This window comes from Entelurus aequoreus, linkage group LG25 (assembly GCF_033978785.1).
Source record: "Entelurus aequoreus isolate RoL-2023_Sb linkage group LG25, RoL_Eaeq_v1.1, whole genome shotgun sequence".
Classification (NCBI taxonomy): Eukaryota; Metazoa; Chordata; class Actinopteri; order Syngnathiformes; family Syngnathidae; genus Entelurus; species Entelurus aequoreus.
The window spans coordinates 9,333,958-9,361,550 of record NC_084755.1 but is presented as its reverse complement, the minus strand read 5'-3'; the positions used below and the strand labels follow the sequence as shown (position 1 = coordinate 9,361,550).

At 39.8% G+C, this 27,593-nt stretch overlaps 1 protein-coding gene across 1 annotated transcript in view; it reads right to left on the bottom strand.

Annotated features, from left to right (window-relative positions):
- pitpnc1a (phosphatidylinositol transfer protein cytoplasmic 1a) overlaps positions 1–27,593 on the bottom strand; it is a 157,369-nt gene that overhangs the window by 129,265 nt on the left and 511 nt on the right. The window lies entirely within an intron of this gene.

Here is a 27,593-nt window from a genome sequence, read left to right as displayed (position 1 = left end):
GACAATTTTGCTCACGCATTGTCGTTTCTGGGTGTTGTTGATAAATGGCTTTCTCTTTGCATAGTAGAGTTTTAACTCGACCTTACAGATGTAGCGACCAACTGTAGTTACTGACAGTGGTTTTCTGAAGTGTTCCTGAGCCCACGTGGTGATATCCTTTACACACTGATGTCCCTTTTTGATGCAGTAGCGCCTGAGGGATGGAAGGTCCGTAATATCATCGCATACGTGCAGTGATTTCTCCAGATTCTCTGAACCTTTTGATGATATTACGGACCGTAGATGGGGAAATCCCTAAATTCCTTGCAATAGCTGGTTGGGAAATGTTGTTCTTAAACTGTTTGACAATTTTGCTCACGCATTGTCGTTTCTGGGTGTTGTTGATAAATGGCTTTCTCTTTGCATAGTAGAGTTTTAACTCGCACTTACAGATGTAGCGACCAACTGTAGTTACTGACAGTGGTTTTCTGAAGTGTTCCTGAGCCCATGTGGTGATATCCTTTACACACTGATGTCGCTTTTTGATGCAGTAGCGCCTGCGGGATGGAAGGTCCGTAATATCATCGCATACGTGCAGTGATTTCTCCAGATTCTCTGAACCTTTTGATGATATTACGGACCGTAGATGGGGAAATCGTTTCTGGGTGTTGTTGATAAATGGCTTTCTCTTTGCATAGCAGAGTTTTAACTCGCACTTACAGATGTAGAGACGAACTGTAGTTAATGACGTGTTTTGGTCCGGAAAATACGGTAAACGCCCGGGTGTTTACCTCAAACAATAAACTGGACTGGACTCACAATTGAAATACTGTGTACAAGAAAGGGTCAAAGTGCGAATGAACGAACGATACACGGATTCTTCGGGGTGTGCGGGTCGCTGCTGCTAACTTTTTACGCCACGGTGGTGGCTTCCGCGGTGTTCTATGCCATTGTTTGCCGTGGTGACGACAGCACTGTCAGAGTCAGGAACAGACTTAATTAACTAATTAAGAGAGCTGACTCCGTCCTAGGCTGCCCACTAGGCAGCATTGAAGAGGTGGCTGACCAAGTTGATATCCATAATGCCCAATCCCTCTCACTCCACGGATGTTAGTGTTTCTTGTGTTATTCTATCTTTTATCTATACATATTAGTGCACAATATGTAGTATTTATTAGTATTTTTTTGTTTTCCATTACGTTTTACTTCTGTTACTGTGTGTAAAAACCTGCACTGCAACAATGTAATTTCCCCATTGCAGGATAAATACAAGTCTATCCTAGATTCCGACAGCTACTGAGCCTCGTTAGTCGCTTAATTAGGAGGAAAAAAGATGATTGGAAAGCAAATGTCCCGTCATGGGAATATTTCGCCCTGAAACGGAATGAGACTATATCAACATAGAGGAATGGTGATCGACAGGGGATAACAATTGTTTTTCCAATTGGGGAAAAAGCTTCACTTCAAGATGGTCAATATTTTGAAGTGGCAGAGATTGAAGAGTCAATTATAGGATAATTAAAAGTTCTTGACCATCCAATTAGAATGGTAAAAGACTAATGAGGAATTAAAGTGTATTGAATTTGAAAGGGTTGATTGCATTATTTGTGCTGAAATTGGTCTTAAAGTACCAGTAGAATGGAAAAACAAGTTGACTTTATACGCTTAATTGTGTTTCATTGTATCCACTAAACCAGGGGTCACCAAGAGCTACTTCTTGGGTACTGATTAATGCGAAGGGCTACCAGTTTGATACACACTTCAGTAAATTGCCAGAAATAGCCAATTTGCTCAATTTACCTTTAACTCTGTTATTATTTATAATTAATGATATTTACACTTAATTGAACGGTTTAAAAGAGGAGAAAACACGAAAAAAAATGACAATTAAATTTTGAAACATAGTTTATCTTCAATTTCGACTCTATAAAATTCAAGATTCAACCGAAAAAAAGAAGAGATAAACTAGCTAATTCGAATCTTTTTGAAAAAATAAAAAAAATAATTTATGGAACATCATTAGTAATTTTTCCTGATTAAGATTAATTTTAGAATTTTGATGACATATTTTAAATAGGTTAAAATCCAATCTGCACTTTGTTATAATATATAACAAATTGGACCAAGCTATATTTCTAACAAAGACAAATCATTATTTCTTCTAGATTTTCCAGAACAAAATTTTTAAAAGAAATTAAAAAGACTTTGAAATAAGATTTAAATTTGATTCTACAGATTTTTCTAGATTTGCCAGAATATTTTTTTTGAATTTTAATCATAATAAGTTTGAAGAAATATTTCACAAATATTCTTCGTCGAAAAAACAGAAGCTAAAATGAAGAATTAAATCAAAATGTATTTATTATTCTTTACAATAAAAAAATAAATTTACTTGAGCATTGATTTAAATTGTCAGGAAAGAAGAGGAAGGAATTTAAAAGGTAAAAAATGTATATGTGTTTAAAAATCCTAAAATAATTTTTAAGGTTGTATTTTTTCTCTAAAATTGTCTTTCTGAAAGTTATAAGAAGCAAAGTAAAAAAATCTATGGATTTATTTAAACAAGTGAAGACAAAGTCTTTAAAATATTTTCTTGGATTTTCAAATTCTATTTGAGTTTTGTCTCTCTTAGAATTAAAAATGTCAAGCAAAGCGAGACCAGCTTGCTAGTAAATAAATAAAATTTAAAAAATAGAGGCAGCTCACTGGTAAGTGCTGCTATTTGAGCTATTTTTAGAACAGGCCAGCGGGCTACTCATCTGGTCCTTATGGGCTACCTGGTGCCCGCGGGCACCGCGTTGGTGACCCCTGGACTATACCATATCCAATTCTGTTTACAATCCGCAAAGTATGTGAAAATAAATACCGTCTAAACCAGTGTGCCATGAGATACAGTCAAGTGTGCCATGGGAGATGATATAATTTCACCTAATTGGGTTAAAAACATTTATTGCGAACCAGTAATTATCATTTGCAAATAACGTGTCGTTGTTGTGTCTGTGCTGTCTAGAGATCGGCAGAGTAACCGTGTAATACTCTTCCATATCAGTAGGGAGCAGCAGGTAGCTAAATGCTTTGTAGATGTCGGGAACGTGGGTTGTCGTGATCGCAATATGCAGACGACAGCGGGAGGCAGGGTGCAGGTAAAAAGGTGTCTAATGCTTAAACCAAAAATAAACAAAAGGCGAGTGCCGCTAAGAAAAGGCATGGAAGCTTAGGGAAGGCTATGCAGAACGAAACTAAAACTGAACTGGCTGCAAAGTAAACAAAAAATGCTGGACGACAGCAAAGACTTACAGCGCGTGGAGCAGACGGCGTCCACAAAGTACATCCGTACATCAACAATGTCCACACAACGAGGGATAATAACACCTGAAATAGTCGTGAACATCTGCGGTCCTCTCCAAGGTTTCTCGTAGTCATTCACATTGACATCGTTGTGAGTTTTTCCTTGCCCTTATGTGGGATCTGAACCGAGGATGTCGTTGCGGCTTGTGCAGCCCTTTGAGACACTTGTGATTTAGGGCTATATAAATAAACATTGATTGATTGATTGATTGATTGCTAAAACAAAGTAGCTGCGGGGAATATCACTCAAAGGAATACATGAAACTGCTACAGGAAAATACCAACAAAACGGGAAAAGTCACCAAAATAGGAGCGCAAGACAAGAACTAAAACACTACACACAGGAAAACAGCAAAAAAACTCTAAATAAGTCAGGGCGTGATGTGACAGGTCGTGACAGTACACCTACTTTGAGACAAGAGCTATAGTGATGCATGCTTGGTTATGCTTTAAAGTCATACCCAACAATTGCAAGAACGACTTTTTAAATGGTAAAAATGGTTATACGCGCTTTTCTACCTTGAAGGCACTCCAAGGCGCTTTGACACTATTTCCACATTCACCCACACATTCACACACTGATGGCGGGAGCTGCCATGCAAGGCGCTAACCACCACCCATCAGGAGCAAGGGCGAAGTGTCTTGCCCAAGGACACAATGGACGTGACTTGGTTGGTAGAAGCTGGGGATCGAACCAGGAACCCTCAAGGTTGCTGGCACGGCCACTCTCTCAACCGCGCCACGCCGTCCCCGTGTTAAGTGAACACTAGTAAGGTTGCAAGTACTGTATAGAGTGGTTCCTTGTCCCGTCCCCCCCACACCTGGCTGAACCTGCGGCCCCCAGACCCCCCCGGCTTATTTTCAGTCTTTTTCATTAAGTTCAAATCACATGCCTGATAAATGACTGAGTTGCTCCCTCCGTAAGATGTGACCTGCGGCCCACAGTTCTATTGAAGGGATCAAAGCCCTCCTGGACTCTGTAATTATTAACTGTATCCACTCGGCATCCATTGCACCGGTCACCCAGGGGATAACCCCACATCTGCGGTCCCTACCAAGGTTTCTCGTTGATCCCATTGGCTTGAGTGTTTTTCTTGCCCTGACGAGGATCTGAGGCTTGTGCAGCCCTTTGAGACATTTGCGATGAAGGGCTATATAAGTAAACTTTGATTTATTGAAAGAAATGCCAATGCTACAGGTAACCTGATCAACTATTGCAAAGAAACTGCACACCAGCTAGAAGATCTGGTTCTTGCTTTCTCCCTGGCACTCCTCGAGGGTGGACGCTCCCCTTTCCTCTCCCTTATCTCTCCTGCTTGCTTCTTTGTCTTGTCTTGTCTTAACTTTCTTGTTGCCTCTCTTGCACTGTTCTCCAAATCTAAACATTGGAACTATTTAACTGGCCTCAACGAAATTGACAAGATCTTGGGTTTGGGGGAACTTGCTTGTCGTGACGGATCGGTTGTTGCTGGACACACAATGGACTCTTGGGAGAAGAAGGAGTGCCACGTCCCTGGCGACCCTTTTCTGTCGAGGACGTGAAGATATCTACCTATTCGGAATTATGACAACAGGACATCTGCTGATTGGAGTAAGCGTTGCTCTGGTTTGTCGACAAATTGTAAGTTGCTGGCAGTCTTCAGAGTACCTCAAAGCTGCCACAAAGGATTGGAGGATGCGGGAAGCTCGTCCATCGAGAGCCTGCTGACCTACTGTATTACAGTATGGTACGGCAGCTGCACTGCAGCAGACAGGGAGAGGCTGCAAAGAGTGGTCAAGACGGCTCAAAAGATCATCGGCCGCCCTCTCCCCTCTCTGATGGACATCTACACCTCCCGCTGCCTCAACAGAGCCAGTGCCATCATCAAGGACAGCACCCACCCTGGCTCTGACCTGTTCCACCTGCTGCCCTCTAGGAAGCGCTACAGGTGCATTAAAACCAAGACGAACAGGCTAAAAAACAGCTTCTTCCCCAGGGCCATAACCACCCTGAACAGACTTCCCCATTGACCCTCATGACTGCCTTCTCTTCGGTGCAATAACCCATTCCACCAACCACCCTGTTTCATGTACATATTCATTTCACCCTCTGTATAGAGCAGGGGTCACCAACCTTTTTGAAACCAAGAGCTACTTCTTGGGTACTGATTAATGCGAAGGGCTACCAGTTTGATACACACTTAAATAAATTGCCAGAAATAGCCAATTTGCTCAATTTACCTTTAACTCTATGTTAGTATTAATAATTAATGATATTTACACTTAATTGAATGGTTTAAAAGAGGAGAAAACACAAAAAAATGACAATTACATTTTGAAACAGTTTATCTTCAATTTCGACTCTTTAAAATTTCAACCGAAAAAAAGAAGAGAAAAACTAGCTAGTTCGAATCTTTTTCAAAAAATTAAAAAAATAATTTATGGAACATCATTAGTAATTTTTCCTGATTAAGATTAATTTTAGAATTTTGATAACATGTTTTAAATAGGTTAAAATCCAATCTGCACTTTGTTAGAATATATAACAAATTGGACCAAGCTATATTTCTAACAAAGACAAATCATTATTTCTTCAAGATTTTCCAGAACAAATTTTTTTCAAAGAAATTCAAAAGACTTTGAAATAAGATTTAAATTTGATTCTACAGATTTTCTAGATTTGCCAGAATAATTTTTTAAAAATTTTAATCATAATAAGTTTGAAGAAATATTTCACAAATATTCTTCGTCGAAAAAACAGAAGCTAAAAAGAAGAATTAAATTAAAATGTATTTATTATTCTTTACAATAAAAAAATAAATTTTCTTGAACATTGATTTAAATTGTCAGGAAAGAAGAGGAAGGAATTTAAAAGGTGAAAAGGTATATGTGTTTAAAAATCCTAAAATAATTTTTAAGGATGTATTTTTTCTCTAAAATTGTCTTTCTGAAAGTTATAAGAGGCAAAGTAAAAAAATAATTAATTTATTTAAACAAGTGAAGACCAAGTCTTTAAAATATTTTCTTGGATTTTCAAATTCTATTTGAGTTTTGTCTCTCTTAGAATTAAAAATGTCGAGCAAAGCGAGACCAGCTTGCTAGCAAATAAATACAATTTAAAAAAATAGAGGCAGCTCACTGGTAAGTGCTGCTATTTGAGCTATTTTTAGAACAGGCCAGCGGGCTACTCATCTGGTCCTTACGGGCTACCTGGTGCCCGCGGGCACCACGTTGGTGACCCCTGGTATAGAGTGTACACTTGTTTTATTGCACTGTATGGAATGGCCTCAATCTCGTTACCCTGCGTAATGACAATAAAGCTGATTCTGATTCTGAGATGATTTGGATAACATCGGACTGTCTGCCCCGCAGGATTTTGAGGACCAGTCATAGACAATTTAGAGTGAAAAGCAAATTAAATTTTCACTCGCATACAAAACATTCTAACTTGGATTGTTTCCCTGGCTTCAAGACTCTCCCGAAGGACAGTGCAGCGAAGGCACAACCAACTCCCTTCTCGTCTCTTATGGACACACACCTGTTGTTGTTTACTTTGGACTAGCGACTGCACAAGATCAAGGCCGCGGAACAGAGACACAATGCTGGCTTACACACAAACATGCATCCAAAAAAATATACGCCACACATACACCCCCGACGCAAATCCCATAGGGGTGATGAAAGATTGGTCAGCGCCTGAGAGCTGCGGCCTACCACCATGACCCCGCACTCCCTTCCCTCTGTTGCTAGATATCTCGAGATGTATGTTGTAATATGTATATGTGCTTTGCTATGGAGGTTTTTTCCCACTCCAGACTAGGCCCCCTTAGGAGCCCCGTCTAGATTGTATTTTTTTTACTCATCCTTCCACAGCGTTTTACCTTTTTCCCTATCTTTTGCGGGGCGCCTTGTGGCGACCCATCAGCGTTCCTGTACACTGTTTGTCTAATCTTCAACGGGTTTGTGCTGAAAACAAAGTTTCGTTGTACTTGTGCAATGACAATAAAGACCTATCTATCCATTCTTAGTGTGAGGGGAGAAACCACAATTGTTCAGTAAACAACATATTTAAAAGAAAGGCCTAGAAAAATGTGATTGAAGTGATGTAATGTTTAAGGAAGGGCTCTACTGCTATTGGCTGCAACCAGCGGTGTGGTTGTGTTCTCATTGGGCTGTTGTTTCATCATGCTGGAGCTCAGAGCTGACATTTAAGCATTCAGTTATCCTATTTTCCAGACCATAGGGCGCACCGGATTATAAGGCGCACCGCCGATGAATGGTCTATTTTTGATCTGTTTTTATATATAAGGCGCACCGGATTATAAGGCGCATTAAAGTAATCATATTATTATGATTTTTTTCTAAATGTAAAAGACTTCCTTGTGGTCTACATAGCATGGAATGGTGGTTCTTGGGTCAAAATGTTGCATAGATGATGTTTTACAGATCATCTTCAAGCTGCTTTCTGACAGTCGTGTTACAGTACAGGGGAGGAAGAAGACGGCAGAGAATGCCGGGCCGTAGTTTTAGCTCTAATTATACATAAAATAAGAAATGAAGTGCGAAACTCATCCAAATATGTGTGGTGTGCGACTATGTGGAGTGTTGCCAGGAGTGTTGAGGCGGGAGGCCGAGATCCAAAAGGGGCGGCTAGGGAACCAGAGGAGAATACGGGGAGACGAGACACACAGAGGAATGCTGTGTGTACGAAACAGGAAACTACGTTCTGGCCCGGAACGCAGGTTTGCACTGGCTTAAGAAGCTCACCTTTGACAGCGTCTTCTCCCCGTCATCTTTGTTGTAGCGGTGTGGCGTGCAAGGACGGGAGTGGAAGAAGTGTCAAAAGATGGCGCTAACTGTTTTAATAACATTCGGACTTTACTTCAATCAATAACGGAGCAGTTGCTCCTCATCCGGAAACAACCACACCGGAAATGTGTCCCGTGAAAAAACGTCCGACCGGAACACTCTGATAACTAAAGTTCCTTGGGTGAATAATGTCAACTCACTACACCGGTATGTTTTAGCGCTTTCATGGCGAGTTTACTGACAGATATAAGTAAGAACTTTACACTACTTTATATTAGAAATGGCAACAGCGGAGGATGAATGTCACATAACAAGAAGATAGAGAAAAAGAAGATTATCAACTACGGTGTCGGCGCGGACTACAAAGGCGGACGAAATTTTTAGGACTTATGCAGATCCCAAATACAGATCAGCAGGTACCAGAAGGCTAAGAAAAGTTTCTTTTGCATAATATTGCGAAACAAAACGCCAGATAATATGTCTTACCTTATACACACACCATAATAATACTCCTATGTTTAATGTGCCAACAATCCTTCTAGCGGTGTGGCTTCATAGCTTACCAAAGTCTTACTAAAACATTTTGATGGATTTTGAGCGCCGTGTGTAATGTTCTATATTTTCAATGGAACATTTAAAATGTTGGTGTTTACTTAAGACCAATCATAGTGCAGTCTACACATATCTCTTATGTTTGACTGCCATCTACTGGTCACATTTATCATTTCACCATGCACCAAATAAAATAGCTTCGAGGTTGGTATGCTCAACCAAAATTATTCCTTACATTAGGCACAACAGGCATAATATTGCGAAACAAAACGCCAGATAATATGTCTCACCTTATACACACACCATAATAATACTCCTATGTTTAATGCGCCGACAATCCTTCAAGCGGTGTGGCTTCATAGCTTACCAAAGTCGTACTAAAACGTTTTGATAAGATTTTTGAGCGCCGTGTGTTATGTTCAATGGAACATTTAAAATGTTGGTGTTGTTTACTTGAGACCAATCATAGTGCAGTCTACACATATCTCTTATGTTTGACTGCCATCTACTGGTCACACTTATCATTACGCCATGTACCAAATAAAATAGCTTATGCACAACGGGCATAATATTGCGAAACAAAACGCCAGATAATATGTCTTACCTTATACACACACCATAATAATACTCCTATGTTTAATGCGCCAACAATCCTTCTAGCGGTGTGGCTTCATAGCTTACCAAAGTCGTACTAAAACGTTTTGATAGATTTTTGAGCGCCGTGTGTTATGTTCAATGGAACATTTAAAATGTTGGTGTTGTTTACTTGAGACCAAACATAGTGCAGTCTACACATATCTCTTATGTTTGACTGCCATCTACTGGTAACACTTATCATTGGCCATCTACTGGTAACATTGTAGCACTTTGAGATTGTTTACTCAATATAAATTGCTTTATACAAATAAAATCTATTATTATTATTATTATTATCATTACGCCATGTACCAAATAAAATAGCTTCGAGGTGGGTATGCTCAACCAAAATGATTCCTTACATTAGGCGCAACGGGTTATAAGGCGCACTGTCGAGTTTTGAGGGAAAAAAAGAAGATTTTAAGTGCGACTTGTCGTCCGGAAAATACGGTATGTAAAAGACAGTGTTTCCCATAAACTGCCAAGATACCTGTGGCGGTGGGGGCGTGGGTATGGGCGTGGTCACCATGACATCATCGAGTAATTTGCATAATTTACTACAATGATATGATTTTCTCTAAAAAGGCTCAAAAAATGTATACTTACTAATTAATAGTAACAGTTTTGTTTTAATAGTCCATCCATCCATCCACTATACAATATAATTACAACACTTTATGTACATATTTATATACAGATTTGAACAATAAGTTATTCACTAAAATATATTTATTAATTGTGGTTCTTACAAAAAATATATCTTATAAAATATTAAAGCTAAAATGTCTATTAAAGCTCTGCCCCTTTAATTAGTGCATACTAAATAATTTAACTTTAGCCTACTACTACCACCATATTATTTACCAGCAACATAAAGTGAAACAGAGGCAGAGGTGTCCTGCCACAGTCAGTAACAAATAAACAGAAAACAGTAGTGGTCAAATACAAATAAGGCAACAAGAGAAGTATCCTACACTTCCCTTTTGTAAAGTAAATCTGAACAGCCTATAGGGGCATCTACATCAACTGTATGAGACAGGACAAAAAAAAAAAAGGCGAGCCGCCACAAATAAATGAATGTGTGGGAAACACTGAAAGATAAGCAAGAGCAAATAAAGCAACCAATACAAGTAAATGATGCTGACTTCAGCACAATGTAACGCACACCCACAGTCTCCCCAATGTCTCATCCTTTGACATCTGGACTATCATCAGTGTGGCTTTGCCATCTGCTTCGTGATTGTTTGAGGTCACAAGCTACAGTACGGGAGCAGGACTCTCATTAGCCGGACCGCCGGGCCACAACAGCAGGAAACCAATGCAACATTTTGGGTGGCGGCCCAGAAGTCATGTAGTGGTGGCCATCTCCATATGTGCATGATAAATAAAAACAAAACTGCCCTTATGTCGCCTGCTGTTGGACAACATGCAACATGAGTCAACCACAACACAGAATAAAATACATTGCATGCCCCGCAGTGGCACCACTGATTTGAAATGACCCTCATTTGTTACTTAAATGTGTCTGGACGCTGATTTGTAATAACATGACACATACCACTTCATTTTTCTCTCCCCGTTCAACAAGGCTTGGATTCGTGACTCTCTTGAATCGTGATGTGCAGTTGAAGCCACAATCGTGACTCAACATGAGTCCGGAGACAAATGCATGGAAAAACCCTTTGCCTAAATACAGTCACGATCAAAAGTTGACATACACGTGTAAAGAACATAATGTCATGGCTGTCTTGAGTTTCCAATCATTTCTACAACTCTTTTTTTTTTGTGATAGAGTGATTGGAGCACATACTTGTTGGTCACAAAAAACATTCATGAAGTTTGGTTCTTTTATGAATTTATTATGGGTCTACTGAAAATGTGAGCAAATGTGCTGGGTCAAAAGTATACATACAACTAGGGCTGCAACTAACGATTAATTTGATAATCGATCAATCTGTCGATTATTACTTCGATTAATCGATTAATAATCGGATAAAAGAGACAAACTACATTTCTATCCTTTCCAGTATTTTATTGAAAAAAAAACAGCATACTGGCACCATACTTATTTTGATTATTGTTTCTCAGCTGTTTGTACATGTTGCAGTTTATAAATAAAGGTTTATTTAAAAAAAAAAAAAAAAAAAAATTTTTTTTTTTTTTAGAAGCCTCTGCGCATGCGCATAGCATACATCCAACGAATCGGTGACTAAATTAATCAGCAACTATTTTTATAATCGATTTTAATCGATTTAATCGATTAGTTGTTGCAGCCCTACATACAACAATGTTAATATTTGCTTACATGTCCCTTGGCAAGTTTCACTGCAATAAGGCACTTTTGGTAGCCATCCACAAGCTTCTGCTTGAATTTTTGACCACTTGATGGACCGATGCACCACTGTCCTCTTGGGGGCGACACAGAGCCATATATACACTACCGTTCAAAAGTTTGGGGTCACCCAAACAATTTTGTGGAATAGCCTTCATTTCTAAGAACAAGAATAGACTGTCGAGTTTCACATGAAAGTTCTCTTTTTCTGGCCATTTTGAGCGTTTAATTGACCCCACAAATGTGATGCTCCAGAAACTCAATCTGCTCAAAGGAAGGTCAGTTTTGTAGCTTCTGTAACGAGCTAAACTGTTTTCAGCTGTGTGAACATGATTGCACAAGGGTTTTCTAATCATCAATTAGCCTTCTGAGCCAATGAGCAAACACATTGTACCATTAGAACACCGGAGTGATAGTTGCTGGAAATGGGCCTCTATACACCTATGTAGATATTGCACCAAAAACCAGACATTTGCAGCTAGAATAGTCATTTACCACATTAGTAATGTATAGAGTGTATTTCTTTAAAGTTAAGACCAGTTTAAAGTTATCTTCATTGAAAAGTACAGTGCTTTTCCTTCAAAAATAAGGACATTTCAATGTGACCCCAAACTTTTGAACGGTAGTGTACATGACAACAACCTAATGTAAGGGCTCGTGCAAAGCCAACAGATCAAGCGTGTAGCTTTCATTTTTAAGGAATCGTATTTTATTTTTTTCCATTTTATATTTTTGCCTATTGAGCCAGACTGCCGAGAAATATGATGAACATTTCCAAGCATTTACAAGCACTTCACCCAAAATTCAGGAATTTTTTTAAACCTTGAAAACACAACATTAAAATCCAAGCATTTTTCACCCGTACGAAACTTGTTTACAACATTTTACTGTAAACTAGTGTTTTTTTTTTTTTTTTTTACATTATACGGTAAATGGAAAAACAGTATCACTGTTTTTTGGGGGGGGGTTTACGGAAAAAGCTGGCAGCTTAGTAGCCAGAATTGTTTTGTTAAATTGACATTGGTTTCTACAACATTATATTGTTAGCGGAAAAACCGTACAAGTTATTTTTTTAATTCTGGCAACTTAGCCGCCGGTTTTTCTACCGTAAAAACAAATGTACCGTCTTTCCATTTACAGTAATACACCATTAAAAACAACAACCGTAGATTTTACAGTCAAAAACCGGCAGCTCAGTCAACAGAATTTTAACGCAAAAAAACAGTAGTCGGTTTTTTTCAATTTACAGTAATATGCTGTAAAGAACAACGTAAAATTAATAGTCATTTTTATTAATTTGATGGGTAGTTTGCTGTAAAGTTAAGTATTTTTATTTATTTTATTTAGACAGAAACATGTTTGGAAAGTATGATAATATACTGTAATATTTGTTGCAATATTGGAGACTATTGAAGTTTAAAAGGTATGCAATTTCAAGCAGTACATATATTTTTTTCTGGCAAAGTGAAAAAAATCAATTGCATTTAGTGATAAAATATTAAGTACTTTATTGACAGATATCATTTCCAGGTCGTATCGCGCATGCGCCAGTCTCAACGCGTGGGTTACATCCCGGAAGCAGGTACCATTCAATAAAAACAGCAACGAGTAATGAAGAGGAGACTTTTTTTGCCTCACAAATTAACAGAACGGAACATTTTTAAGTGCATCGATGGTAGAAAAATAAAAAACAGATTTACCGTATTTTCCGGACTACAGGGCACACTTAAAATCCTTTTTTCCCTCTCAAAACTCCACAGTGCGCCTAATAATGTAAGGAATAAGTTTGGTTGAGCTTACCCAACTCAAAACTATTTAATTTGGTACATGGTGTAATGATAAGTGTGACCACTAGATGGCAGTCAAACATAAGAGATAAGTGTAGGCTGCACTATAATGGTGATATGTCTCAAGTAAACAACACTAACATTTTATACAACATCATGTATATATGTACACACAGCTAGCCTAAATAGTATGTTAGCATGGATTATTACCACTCCACGCAAGTCAATAACATCAACAAAGCTCACCCTTGTGCATTCACGCACAGCATAAAACGTGTGGCAGACAAAATGAGACAAAAAAGTAAACACCAACATTTTATACAACATCATGTATATATGTACACACAGCTAGCCTAAATAGCATGTTAGCATGGATTAATACCACTCCACGCAAGTCAATAACATCAACAAAGCTCACCTTTGTGCATTCACGCACAGCATAAAACGTGTGGCAGACAAAATGAGACAAAAAAGTAAACAACACCAACATTTTATACAACATCATGTATATATGTACACACAGCTAGCCTAAATAGCATGTTAGCATGGATTATTACCACTCCACGCAAGTCAGTAACATCAACATAGCTCACCTTTGTGCATTCATGCACAGCATAAAACGTGTGGCAGACAAAATGAGACAAAAGTAAAAAAACACCAACATTTTATACAACATCATGTATATGTACACACAGCTCGCCTAAATAGCATATTAGCATGGATTATTACCACTCCACGCGAGTTAATAACATCAACAAAGCTCACCTTTGCGCTATCACGCACAGCACAAAACGTTTGGCGGACAAAATGAGACAAAAAAGTAAAAAAACACCAACATTTTATACAACATCATGTATATGTACACACAGCTAGCCTAAATAGCATGTTAGCATGGATTATTACCACTCCACGCAAGTCAATAACATCAACAAAGGTCACCTTTGCACATTCACGCACAGCATAAAACATTTGGCGGACAACATGAGACAAAAAAGTAAACAACAACATTTTATACAACATCATGTATATGTACACACAGCTCGCCTAAATAGCATGTTAGCATGGATTATTACCACTCCACGCAAGTCAATAACATCAACAAAGCTCACCTTTGTGCATTCACGCACATCATAAAACGTTTGGTGGACAAAATGAGACAAAAAAGTAAAAAAACACCAACATTTTATACAACATCATGTATATGTACACACAGCTAGCCTAAATAGCATGTTAGCATGGATTATTACCACTCCACGCAAGTCAATAACATCAACAAAGCTCACCTTCGCGCATTCACGCACAGCACAAAACGTTTGGCGGACAAAAAGACAAAAAAGTGAAAAAACACCAACATTTTATACAACATCATGTATATGTACACACAGCTAGCCTAAATAGCATGTTAGCATGGATTATTACCACTCCACGCAAGTCAATAACATCAACAAAGCTCACCTTTGCGCATTCACGCACAGCACAAAACGTTTGGCGGACAAAATGAGACAAACAAGTAACCAACACCAACATTTTATACAACATCATGTATATGTACACACAGCTCGCCTAAATAGCATGTTAGCATGGATTATTACCACTCCACGCAAGTCAATAACATCAACAAAGCTCACCTTTGCGCATTCACGCACAGCATAAAACGTTTGGCGGACAAAATGAGACAAAAAAGTAAAAAAACACCAACATTTTATACAACATCATGTATATGTACACACAGCTTGCCTAAATAGCATGTTAGCATGGATTATTACCACTCCACGCAAGTCAATAACATCAACAAAGCTCACCTTTGCGCATTCACGCACAGCACAAAACGTTTGGCGGACAAAATGAGACAAAAAAGTAACCAACACCAACATTTTATACAACACCATGTATATGTACACACAGCTAGCCTAAATAGCATGTTAGCATGGATTATTACCACTCCACGCAAGTCAATAACATCAACAAAGCTCACCTTTGTGCATTCACGCACAGCACAAAACGTTTGGCGGACAAAATAAGACAAAAAAGTAACAAACACCAACATTTTATACAACATCATGTATATGTACACACAGCTCAACTAAATAGCATGTTAGCATGGATTATTACCACTCCACGCAAGTCAATAACATCAACAAAGCTCACCTTTGCGCATTCACGCACAGCACAAAACGTTTGGCGGACAAAATGAGACAAAAAAGTAAAAAAACACCAACATTTTATACAACATCATGTATATGTACACACAGCTCGCCTAAATAGCATGTTAGCATGGATTATTACCACTCCACGCAAGTCAATAACATCAACAAAGCTCACCTTTGTGCATTCACGCACAGCATAAAACGTTTGGCGGACAAAATGAGACAAAAAAGTAACCAACACCAACATTTTATACAACATCATGTATATGTACACACAGCTCGCCTAAATAGCATGTTAGCATGGATTATTACCACTCCACGCAAGTCAATAACATCAACAAAGCTCACCTTTGTGCATTCATGCACAGCATAAAACGTTTGGTGGACAAAATGAGACAAAAAAGTGAAAAAACACCAACATTTTATACAACATCATGTATATGTACACACAGCTAGCCTAAATAGCATGTTAGCATGGATTATTACCACTCCACGCAGGTCAATAACATCAACAAAGCTCACCTGTGTGCATTCACGCACAGCATAAAACGTTTGGTGGACAAAATGAGACAAAGAAGGAGTGGCATAAAACACGTCTTTTTGTGGCAGCGACGGAGAAAGTTGTACACGTAAACCAACTACGGTGAGTTCAAGGACCGGCAAAATTAGTAGGACAAATACTCTCCTCAGTGAAGCATAAACAAACATATTAAACAGTGGGCTTTCTAACAATTGGAAGGTTTGTGTTATCAGATAGATCCATAAGGAGTTTGAGCAAAAATATGTCATACATGAAATAACTATACACTGCAAAATATCTACAAAATGATGACAACTCACAATTTAAACAAAGTAGTTTGGTCAATTAAGATAAGCCTCATAAATAAATCACTTTCGTGCCTCACTGACAACTCGGTGTGCACTCAATTTACAGCCTGCATTCAATCATTCAATTCAATGAGGTGACAAAACATTGGAGCTCGTGTTGACATTACTTGGGAACACTGACAAAGCCAGCAATTAAATAATGGAGGAGTGACCACACCCCGGTAAACAAACAGCCAGATGCTATAAACCAGCAATTATTCCTGGCAACGTTCCCTACACACCCGTTTTTGCAGATCACCTGTTGCCCTTTCTCCTCCTGTACCGAACACTCTAGAGTCGGGGGAATGAAGGAGCGAGCAAGTGACAGAACTTGCTTTCAAAATAAAAGCACAAGAGTTAAAGATTGCAATTCGGACATGAACGGTTACCGTATTTTTCGGACTATAAGTCGCAGTTTTTTTTCACAGTTTGGCCGGGGGTGCGACTTATACTCAGGAGCGACTTATGTGTGAAATTATTTACACATTACCGTAAAATATCTAATAATATTATTTAGCTCATTCACGTAAGAGATTAGAAGTATAAGATTTCATGGGATTTAGCGATTAGGAGTGACAGATTGTTTGGTAAACGTATAGCATGTTCTATATGTTATAGTTATTTGAATGACTCTTACCATAATATGTTACGTTAAAGGCCTACTGAAAGCCACTACTACCGACCACGCAGTCTGATAGTTTATACATCAATGATGAAATCTTAACATTGCAACACATGCCAATACGGCCGGGTTAACTTATAAAGTGCAATTTTAAATTTCCCGGGAAACTTCCGGTTGAAAACGTCTATGTATGATGACGTATGCGCGTGACGTCGATGGTTGAAACGGAAGTATTCGGACACCGTTGAATCCAATACAAAAAGCTCTGTTTTTCTCGCAAAATTCCACAGTATTCTGGACATCTGTTGGTGAGTCTTTTGCAATTTGTTTAATGAACAATGGAGACTGCAAAGAAGAAAGTTGTAGGTGGGATCGGTGTATTAGCGGCTGGCTGCAGCAACACAACCAGGAGGACTTTGACTTGGATAGCAGACGCGCTACCGTGAGTACAGCTTTGGCTTCCAAACATTTGATCGCTTGCCCGTACGTGCGTGTCGCTATGTGCATGTCACGTACGTAACTTTGGGGAAATATATGTTTCTTGCCGACTCTGATGGCGGCCGGGGTGTCGTCGAAAGCTACAACGCCCGCCGCCGCGCCGCTGTCCTCACCTTGACTTCCTCCGTCTCCGGGCCGCCCACCGCACCGATCATCGTGGTGAAGTCCTTCGTCGCGCCGTCGATCGCTAGAACGCAGGTGAGCACGGGTCGTGATGAGCAGATGAGGGCTGGCGTAGGTGGAGAGCTAATGTTTGTAGCATAGCCCTGTCGAGGTCCCGTAGCTAAGTTAGCTTCAATGGCGTCGTTAGCAACAGCATTGCTAGGCTTCGCCAGGCGGTACAGCATTAACCGTGTGGTTACAAATCCAGGGTTTAATAGTAATAGTAGTATTGTTGATTGGCCCTCCGATGAGGTGGCGACTTGTCCAGGGTGTACCCCGCCTTCCGCCCGATTGTAGCTGAGATCGGGGTCGCGGGGGGCGCTGGAGCCTAAGGGAATAAGCGGTAGAAAATGGATGGATGGATGGTATTGTTGATCTTCTGTCTATCCTTCCAGTCAGGGGCTTATTTCGTCTGTTTCGATATGCAGTTAAGCACGATGCTATCACGTTAGCTCCGTAGCTAAAGTGCTTCACCGATGTATTGTCGTGGAGATAAAAGTCACTGTGAATGTCCATTTCACGTTCTCGACTGTCATTTTCAAGAGGATATAGTATCCGAGGTGGTTTAAAATACAAATCCGTGATCCACAATAGAAAAAGGAGAGAGTGTGGAATCCAATGAGCCAGCTTATACCTAAGTTACGGTCAGAGCGAAAAAAGATGCGTCCTGCACTGCACTCTAGTCCTTCACTCTCACGTTCCTCATCCACGAATCTTTCATCCTGGCTCAAATGAATGGGGTAATTGTCGCTTTCTCGGTCCGAATCTCTCTCGCTGCTGGTGTAAACAATGGGGAAATGTGAGGAGCCTTTCAACCTGTGACGCCATGCTACTTCCGGTACAGGCAAGGCTTTTTTTTATCAGCGACCAAAACTTTATCGTCGATGTTCTCTACTAAATCCTTTCAGCAAAAATATGGCAATATCGCGAAATGATCAAGTATGACACTTAGAATGGATCTGCTATCCCCGTTTAAACAAGAACATTTAATTTCAGTAGGCCTTTATTCAGCCTGTTGTTCACTATTCTTTATTTATTTTAAATTGCCTTTCAAATGTCTATTCTTGGTGTTGGCTTTTATCAAATACATTTCCCCAAAAAATGCGACTTAAAGGCCTACTGAAATGAATTTTTTAAATTTAAAACGGGGATAGCAGATCCATTCTATGTGTCATACTTGATCATTTCGCGATATTGCCATATTTTTGCTGAAAGGATTTAGTAGAGAACGACGACGATAAAGTTTGCAACTTTTGGTCTCTGATGAAAAAAAGCCTTGCCCCTACCGGAAGTAGCGTGACGTCACCGGAGGAAGGTCTGCTCACATTTTCCTATTGTTTTCAATGCAGCGAGAGAGATTCGGACCGAGAAAGCGACAATTACCTCATTAATTTGAGCGAGGATGAAAGATTCGTGGATGAGGAACGTGAAAGTGAAGGATTAGCGTGCAGTGCAGGACATATCTTTTTTCGCTCTGACCGTAACTTAGGTACAAGCTGGCTCATTGGATTCCACACTCTCTCCTTTTTCTATTGTGGATCACGGATTTGTATTTTAAACCACCTCGGATACTATATCCTCTTGAAAATGAGAGTCGAGCACGCGAAATGGACATTCACAGTGACTTTTATCTCCACGGCAATACATCGGTGAAGCACTTTAGCTACTGAGCTAACGTGATAGCATCGGGCTTAACTGTATATAGAAACAAAACAAATACGCCCCTGACTGGAAGGATGGACCGAAGATCAACAATACTACCAAACTCTGGACATGTAACTACACGGTTAATGCTTTCCAGCTTGGCGAAGCTTAGCAATGCTGTTGCTAACGACGCCATTGAAGCTAACTTAGCTACGGAACCTCGACAGAGCTATGCTAAAAACATTAGCTCTGCACCTACGCCAGCTCTCATCTGCTCATCACGACCCGTGCTCACCTGCGTTCCAGCGATCGACGGTACGACGAAGGACTTCACCCGATCACCGATGCGGTCGGCGGCCCGGAGACGGAGGAAGTCAAGGTGAGGTCGTTCGGCTAGCGCGTCTGCTATCCTCAAAGTCCTCCTGTTTGTGTTGCTGTAGTCCGCCGCTAATACACTGATCCCACCTACAACTTTCTTCTTTGCAGTCTCCATTGTTCATTAAACAAATTGCAAAAGATTCACCAACACAGATGTCCAGAATACTGTGGAATTTTGAGATGAAAACAGAGCTTTTTGTATTGGATTCAATGGGCTCCGAATACTTCCGCTTCAACGGTTGACGTCACGCGCAAACGTCATCATATCGAAACGTTTTCAGCCGGAAGTTTCCCGGGAAATTCAAAATGTCACTTTATAAGTTCACCCGGCCGTATTGGCATGTGTTGCAATGTTAAGATTTCATCATTGATATATAAACTATCCGACTGCGTGGTCGGTAGTAGTGGCTTTCAGTAGGCCTTTATACTCCAGTGCGACTTATATATGTTTTTGTCAGATCCGATGATGCACGCTTGTTTTGCCTTGGCGGAGGTATGCGCTTCACTGTGTACTATGTACATTTTGTTTGGCCTCGGGGGGTACATGCGCTCTATTGTGTGTACTGTCCCGACATCCTCGTGACAAAAAGTACCTCTAAGTGTTTGAAGCGAATATAATATAAGTCGCTGACAGCTCAATAGGTCAGTCTATTCTCATCGTGACAGACACACACATAGTCTTGAGAGCAGCTGTGCCTCCACCACCTCCAGATGCCTTAAAGTCAAGATGCGATAAAGCAGCTAAGAGGTCATTATAAACACCGAGCTCTGAAAAACCACTTAAGGCTTTAAAACGGGACCATCAAGCAAGATTAGGATCGATAGACTTCACGAGGGGCCGCCTGGTTTCCAACCTATGGATGAGTTCAATTTCAAACTGCGGCTAATGTAAAGACCATTAAAAACAAAAGGTCTGCAGTAAATGGCCTCGCAAACAGTACGAGAGGATTTAAAGGTCTATGAAGCGGTATGGCAACACGCTTATTTATAGGTGGCCGTGATTGCATGAGGTGGAGGGTCACGACGCGCACCTTTACGACCAGGCTGCATTCAATAAAATACTTGAAGGGGTAACATCTGGTGTTCACTTTCAATCGACAGTGAAATGCATCGTCGTCTCCAAGCACTTTTGACTTATCTTGGCAGCAAGCAAAATCCAGCATCTTTACATTTATTATAAGGCCAACAATAACTCATTGGCTTCTGTGGAGAAGGCATATAAATGTTTTAGTTATTTCTTTATTCATAGTCATGTTTGAGGCAGCTAGTGTTGTATTCCTTTCTGAAGAGGGTGGGGGCTGTTTGCGGATTCAAGAAGTAGGCTCTTCCGTTTTGAGTGTCAGATCAACTAGAGCGGCCGATACGAATGTATTCATTAAGTTGGTCTCCCAAAGCTTTGGAATAAACTAGAAAATATTCCAATTCTGTCTTGATGGTCCTTCTTACTCAGCATATATGTCATCGAAAGAATTTGGGATTGACCAGTAACTTAGATTCCCTTGGAGGAAGAACTGGTCCGACGCAACAATTTGGGGGCTCGTCCGGGATGACAATTGTGAATGAATAAAGAAATAACTAAAACATTTATATGCATTCTCTACACTTCTCAGACTACCGCTTGTGTACATTTTGAGCAAACATACACTATATTGTGTATCCAAATTATCGGAATCAGGTGTCCTAATCACTTGGCCCGGCCACAGGTGTATAAAATCAAGCACTTAGGCATGGAGACTGTTCCTACAAACATTTGTTAAAGAATGGGCCGCTCTCAGGAGCTCAGTGATTTCCAGCATGGAACTGTCATAGGATGCAACACATGCAGTCGTGAAATTTCCTCGCTCCTAAATATTCCAAAGTCAACCGTCGGCTTTTTTATAAGAAAATGGAAGAGTTTGGGAACAACAGCAACTCAGCCACCAAGTGCTAGGCCACGTAAACTGACATAGTGCAAAGAGGTCGCCAACTTTGTGATGCAGCAAATCCAGTCGTGAAATTTCCTTGCTCCTAAATATACCAAAGTCAACCGTCGGCTTTATTATAACAAAATGGAAGAGGTTGGGAACAACAGCAACTCAGCCACCAAGTGCTGGGCCATGTAAACTGACATAGTGCAAAGAGGTCGCCAACTTCCTGATGCAACAAATCTAGTCGTGAAATTTCCTCGCTCTCAAATATCCCAAAGTCAACCGTCGACTTTATTATAACAAAATGGAAGAGGTTGGGAACAACAGCAACTCAGCCACCAAGTGCTAGGCCACGTAAACTGAAATAGTGCAAATAGGTCGCCAACTTTGTGATGCAACAAATCCAGTCGTGAAATTTCCTCGCTCCTAAATATTCCAAAGTCAACCGTCGGCTTTATTGTAAGAAAATGGAAGAGTTTGGGAACAACAGCAACTCAGCCACGAAGTGATAGGCCACGTAAACTGACATAGTGCAAAGAGGTCGCCAACTTCCTGATGCAACAAATCCAGTCGTGAAATTTCCTCGCTCCTAAATATTCCAAAGTCAACCGTCGGCTTTATTATAAGAAAATGGAAGAGTTTGGGAACAACAGCAACTCAGCCACGAAGTGGTAGGCCACGTAAACTGACAGTGCAAAGAGGTCGCCAACTTCCTGATGCAACAAATCCAGTCGTGAAATTTCCTCGCTCCTAATTATCCCAAAGTCAACCGTCGGCTTTATTATAACAAAATGGAAGAGGTTGGGAACAACAGCAACTCAGCCACGAAGTGGTAGGCCACGTAAACTGACATAGTGCAAAGAGGTCGCCAACTTCCTGATGCAACAAATCCAGTCGTGAAATTTCCTCGCTCCTCAATATTCCAAAGTCAACCGTCGGCTTTATTATAAGAAAATGGAAGAGTTTGGGAACAACAGCAACTCAGCCACCAAGTGCTAGGCCACGTAAACTGACATAGTGCAAAGAGGTCGGCAACTTCCTGATGCAACAAATCCAGTCGTGAAATTTCCTCGCTCCTAAATATTCCAAAGTCAACCGTCGGCTTTATTATAAGAAAATGGAAGAGTTTGGGAACAACAGCAACTCAGCCACCAAGTGCTAGGCCACGTAAACTGACATAGTGCAAAGAGGTCGCCAACTTCCTGATGCAACAATTCCAGTCATGAAATTTCCTCGCTCCTAAATATTTCAAAGTCAACCGTCGGCTTTATTATAAGAAAATGGAAGAGTTCGGGAACAACAGCAACTCAGCCACCAAGTGCTAGGCCACGTAAACTGACATAGTGCAAAGAGGTCGGCAACTTCCTGATGCAACAAATCCAGTCGTGAAATTTCCTCGCTCCCAAATATCCCAAAGTCAACCGTCGGCTTTATTATTACAAAATGGTAGAGGTTGGGAACAACAGCAACTCAGCCACCAAGTGCTAGGCCACGTAAACTGACATAGTGCAAAGAGGTCGCCAACTTCCTGATGCAACAAATCCAGTCGTGAAATTTCCTCGCTCCTAAATATTCCAAAGTCAACCGTCGGCTTTATTATAAGAAAATGGAAGAGTTTGGGAACAACAGCAACTCAGCCACCAAGTGCTAGGCCACGTAAACCGACATAGTGCAAAGAGGTCGCCAACTTCCTGATGCAACAAATCCAGTCATGAAATTTCCTCGCTCCTAAATATTCCAAAGTCAACCGTCGGCTTTATTATAAGAAAATGGAAGAGTTTGGGAACAACAGCAACTCAGCCACGAAGTGGTAGGCCACGTAAACTGACATAGTGCAAAGAGGTCGCCAACTTCCTGATGCAACAAATCCAGTCGTGAAATTTCCTCGCTCCTAAATATTCCAAAGTCAACCGTCGGCTTTATTATAAGAAAATGGAAGAGTTTGGGAACAACAGCAACTCAGCCACCAAGTGCTAGGCCACGTAAACCGACATAGTGCAAAGAGGTCGCCAACTTCCTGATGCAACAAATCCAGTCGTGAAATTTCCTCGCTCCTAAATATTCCAAAGTCAACCGTCGGCTTTATTATAACAAAATGGAAGAGTTTGGGAACAACAGCAACTCAGCCACCAAGTGGTAGGCCACGTAAACTGACATAGTGCAAAGAGGTCGCCAACTTTGTGATGCAACAAATCCAGTCGTGAAATTTCCTCGCTCCTAATTATCCCAAAGTCAACCGTCGGCTTTATTATAACAAAATGGAAGAGGTTGGGAACAACAGCAACTCAGCCACCAAGTGCTAGGCCACGTAAACTGAAATAGTGCAAATAGGTGGCCATTTTGTGATGCAACAAATCCAGTCGTGAAATTTCCTCGCTCCTAAATATTCCAAAGTCAACCGTCGGCTTTATTATAACAAAATGTAAGAGTTTGGGAACAACAGCAACTCAGCTACCAAGTGGTAGGCCACGTAAACTGACATAGTGCAAAGAGGTCGCCAACTTTGTGATGCAACACATCCAGACGTGAAATTTCCTCGCTCCTAATTATTCCAAAGTCAACCGTCGGCTTTATTATAACAAAATGGAAGAGTTTGGGAACAACAGCAACTCAGCCACGAAGTGGTAGGCCACGTAAACTGACATAGTGCAAAGAGGTCGCCAACTTCCTGATGCAACAAATCCAGTCGTAAAATTTCCTCGCTCCTAAATATTCCAAAGTCAACCGTCGGCTTTATTATAACAAAATGGAAGAGTTTGGGAACAACAGCAACTCGGCCACATAAACTGACATAGTGCAAAGAGCTCGCCAACTTTCTGCACAGTCAGTTGCTACAGAGCCCCAAACTTCATGTGACCTTCCAATTAGCCCACGTACAGTACGCAGAGAGCTTCATGGAATGGGTTTCCATGGCCGAGCAGCTGCATCTAAGCCATACATCACCAAGTCCAATGCAAAGCGTGGTGATGTAAAGCACGTCACCACTGGACTCTAGATCAGTGGAGATGCCTTCTCTGGAGTGATGAATCACGCTTTTCAATCTGCCAATCTGATGATTGGCCCCTTAGTTCCAGTGAAAGGAACTTTGAATGCTCCAGGATACCAAAACATTTTGGACAATTCCATGCTCCCAACCTTGTGGGAACAGTTTGGAGCGGGCCCCTTCCTCTTCCAACATGACTGTGCACCAGTGCACAAAGCAAGGCCCATAAAGACATGGATGACAGAGTCTGGTGTGGATGAACTTGACTGGCCTGCACAGAGTCCTGACTTGAACTCGATAGAACACCTTTGGTATGAATTAGAACGGAGCCTCAGAGTCAGGCCTTCTCGACCTTGTAGACTGCACTATGATGGCAATAGGACTCAAGTAAACAACACCAACATTTTATATGTTCCATTGAAAATATAGAACATTACACACTCCCCTCTGCTGGTTGTTCAGGGGAGTGTGTAACTCCACATTCAAACTTGGTCACATTTACTTGTGCATCTGGTTTGTGGTAGGAATGTCTCATCGACACAAAAGCAAAAAAAAGCGATCCACATATGCACATTCAATCATACTTGCCAACCCTCCCGTTTTTAGCGGGAGAATCCCGATATTCAGCGCCTCTCCCGACAACCTCCCGGCAGAGATTTTCTCCCGACAAACTCCCGGTATTCAGCCGGAGCTGGAGGCCACGCCCCCTCCAGCTCAATGCGGACCTGAGACTGAGTGGGGACAGCCTGTTCTCACGTCCGCTTTCCCACAAAATAAACAGCTCGCCTGCCCAAAGACGTCATAACATCTAGGGCTTTTATAGAGTGCACAACTGCGCACACAACAAGGAGACGAAGCATAAGAACGAGGAAATTACAGACATGGCGGCCGAAATGATATACTCATCATGAACGGAGAAGTTAAACAGGACAATATTGCCATCTAATGGATAGCCACTGGAACACTGAAATTCAAGTATTTTTTTTTTCTTCTATGTAAATAAAATAAAATTAAAAAAAATATATATATAGCTAGAATTCACTGAAAGTCAAGTATTTCATACATATATATATATATATATATATATATATATATATATATATATATATATATATATATATATATATATATATATATATATATATATATATATATATATATATATATATATATATATATATGAAATATATATGAAATACTCGAGTTGGTGAATTCTAGCTGTAAATAACCACGCCCCTAACCACGCCCCCCCCCCCCACCTCCCGATATTGGAGGTCTCAAGTTTGGCAAGTATGCATTCAATACAAATACAAAAATCAAGCATATTTGTATTCAAATCTCAAAAATATATTTACAAATACACGTTTATTTATACAAATTCTTGATTTTTTTGTATGCCACATTTTTATATTTATACATTTTATTTGTTTATATTTCCAAATCTCACTAATTTATTTATATTTTATATAAATGATTTATTTGTATATCACATTTGTATTTGTATATTTATTAATATATGCATATGTATTAATACCATATTGATATGTATAAGTTAGACTTAGACTTAGACAAACTTTAATGATCCACAAGGGAAATTGTTCCACACAGTAGCTCAGTTACAATGATGGAAAGTGTAAGGATGGAAAGGACAATGCAGGTATAAATAGACTGACTAAATATAGCGATATAAAATATAACGTATATACGTAATATTTACATAATATCAGTGTTTCCCATAAACTGCCAAGATACCTGTGGCGGTGGGGGCGTGGCTATGGGCGTGGTCACTATGACATCATCGAGTAATTTGCATAATTTACTACAATGATTTGATTTTCTCTAAAAAGGCTCAAAAAATGTACACTTACTAATTAATAATAACAGTTTTGTTTTAAACGTCCATCCATCCATCCATTTTACAATATAATTACAACACTTTATGTACATATTTATATACAGATTTGAACAATAAGTTATTCACTGAAATATATGTATTAATTGTGGTTCTTACAAAAAATATATCTTATAAAATATAAAAGCTAAAATGTCTCAAAGCTCTGCCCCTTTAATTAGTGCATACTAAATAATTTAACTTTAGCCTACTACTACAACCATATTATTTACCAGCAACATAAAGTGAAACAGAGGCAGAGGTGTCCTGCCACAGTCAGTAACAAATAAACAGAAAACAGTAGTGGTGGCAGATAGACACAGAGCTTCATCAAACATCTGATCCACTGAACAAAGAGCTCCAAAAATCTTGAACTTTAGACTGCCATCAGTTTTACTCCCTACACTTAACCATGTGTTTCCTACTGCCTGCAGACTTTGCACCCTTTGTTATATACACATGTTGTGTTTCTAATATAAATACATTTAATAAAGTCAAATACAAAAAAGGCAACAAGAGAAGTATAGTACATCAACTATATGATTTGCCTGAAAAGCTGGAGAGGACAAAAAAATAAAAAATAAAAAATAAATAAAAATTTTTTTAAATTAAAATTTTTTATTTTTTTATTTTTTTTTTGTAGCGAACGTAATTCTTTCGTGGCGGGCCGCCACAAATAAATGAATGTGTGGGAAACCCTGAATATATGTATAGTATATTATATATACTGATATGTTGTATTATGTCTATATCATATATACAAAATATAACGATTACCATGCACGCACATGACGACAATATTACAGTATATGTGACAGCTGCAGCATAAAATAGAGAATAAATCCAGCAGAAAATAGAAAATAGACATTAAAAACAAAGAGAAATAGCTAAGTAATAGACACTTCTATTGCTGTATGGCGAGTGATTATAGAGCTGGATGGAGTGCGAAAATAACTAATAATAATTGATGTGAGACAATTCTTACTTCCATAAGAAAACAATCTGACGTTGTCTTTATTTCTAAGTTATCGTGCCGTGATTTTACCAGTCCGGCCCACTTGAGAGTAGATTT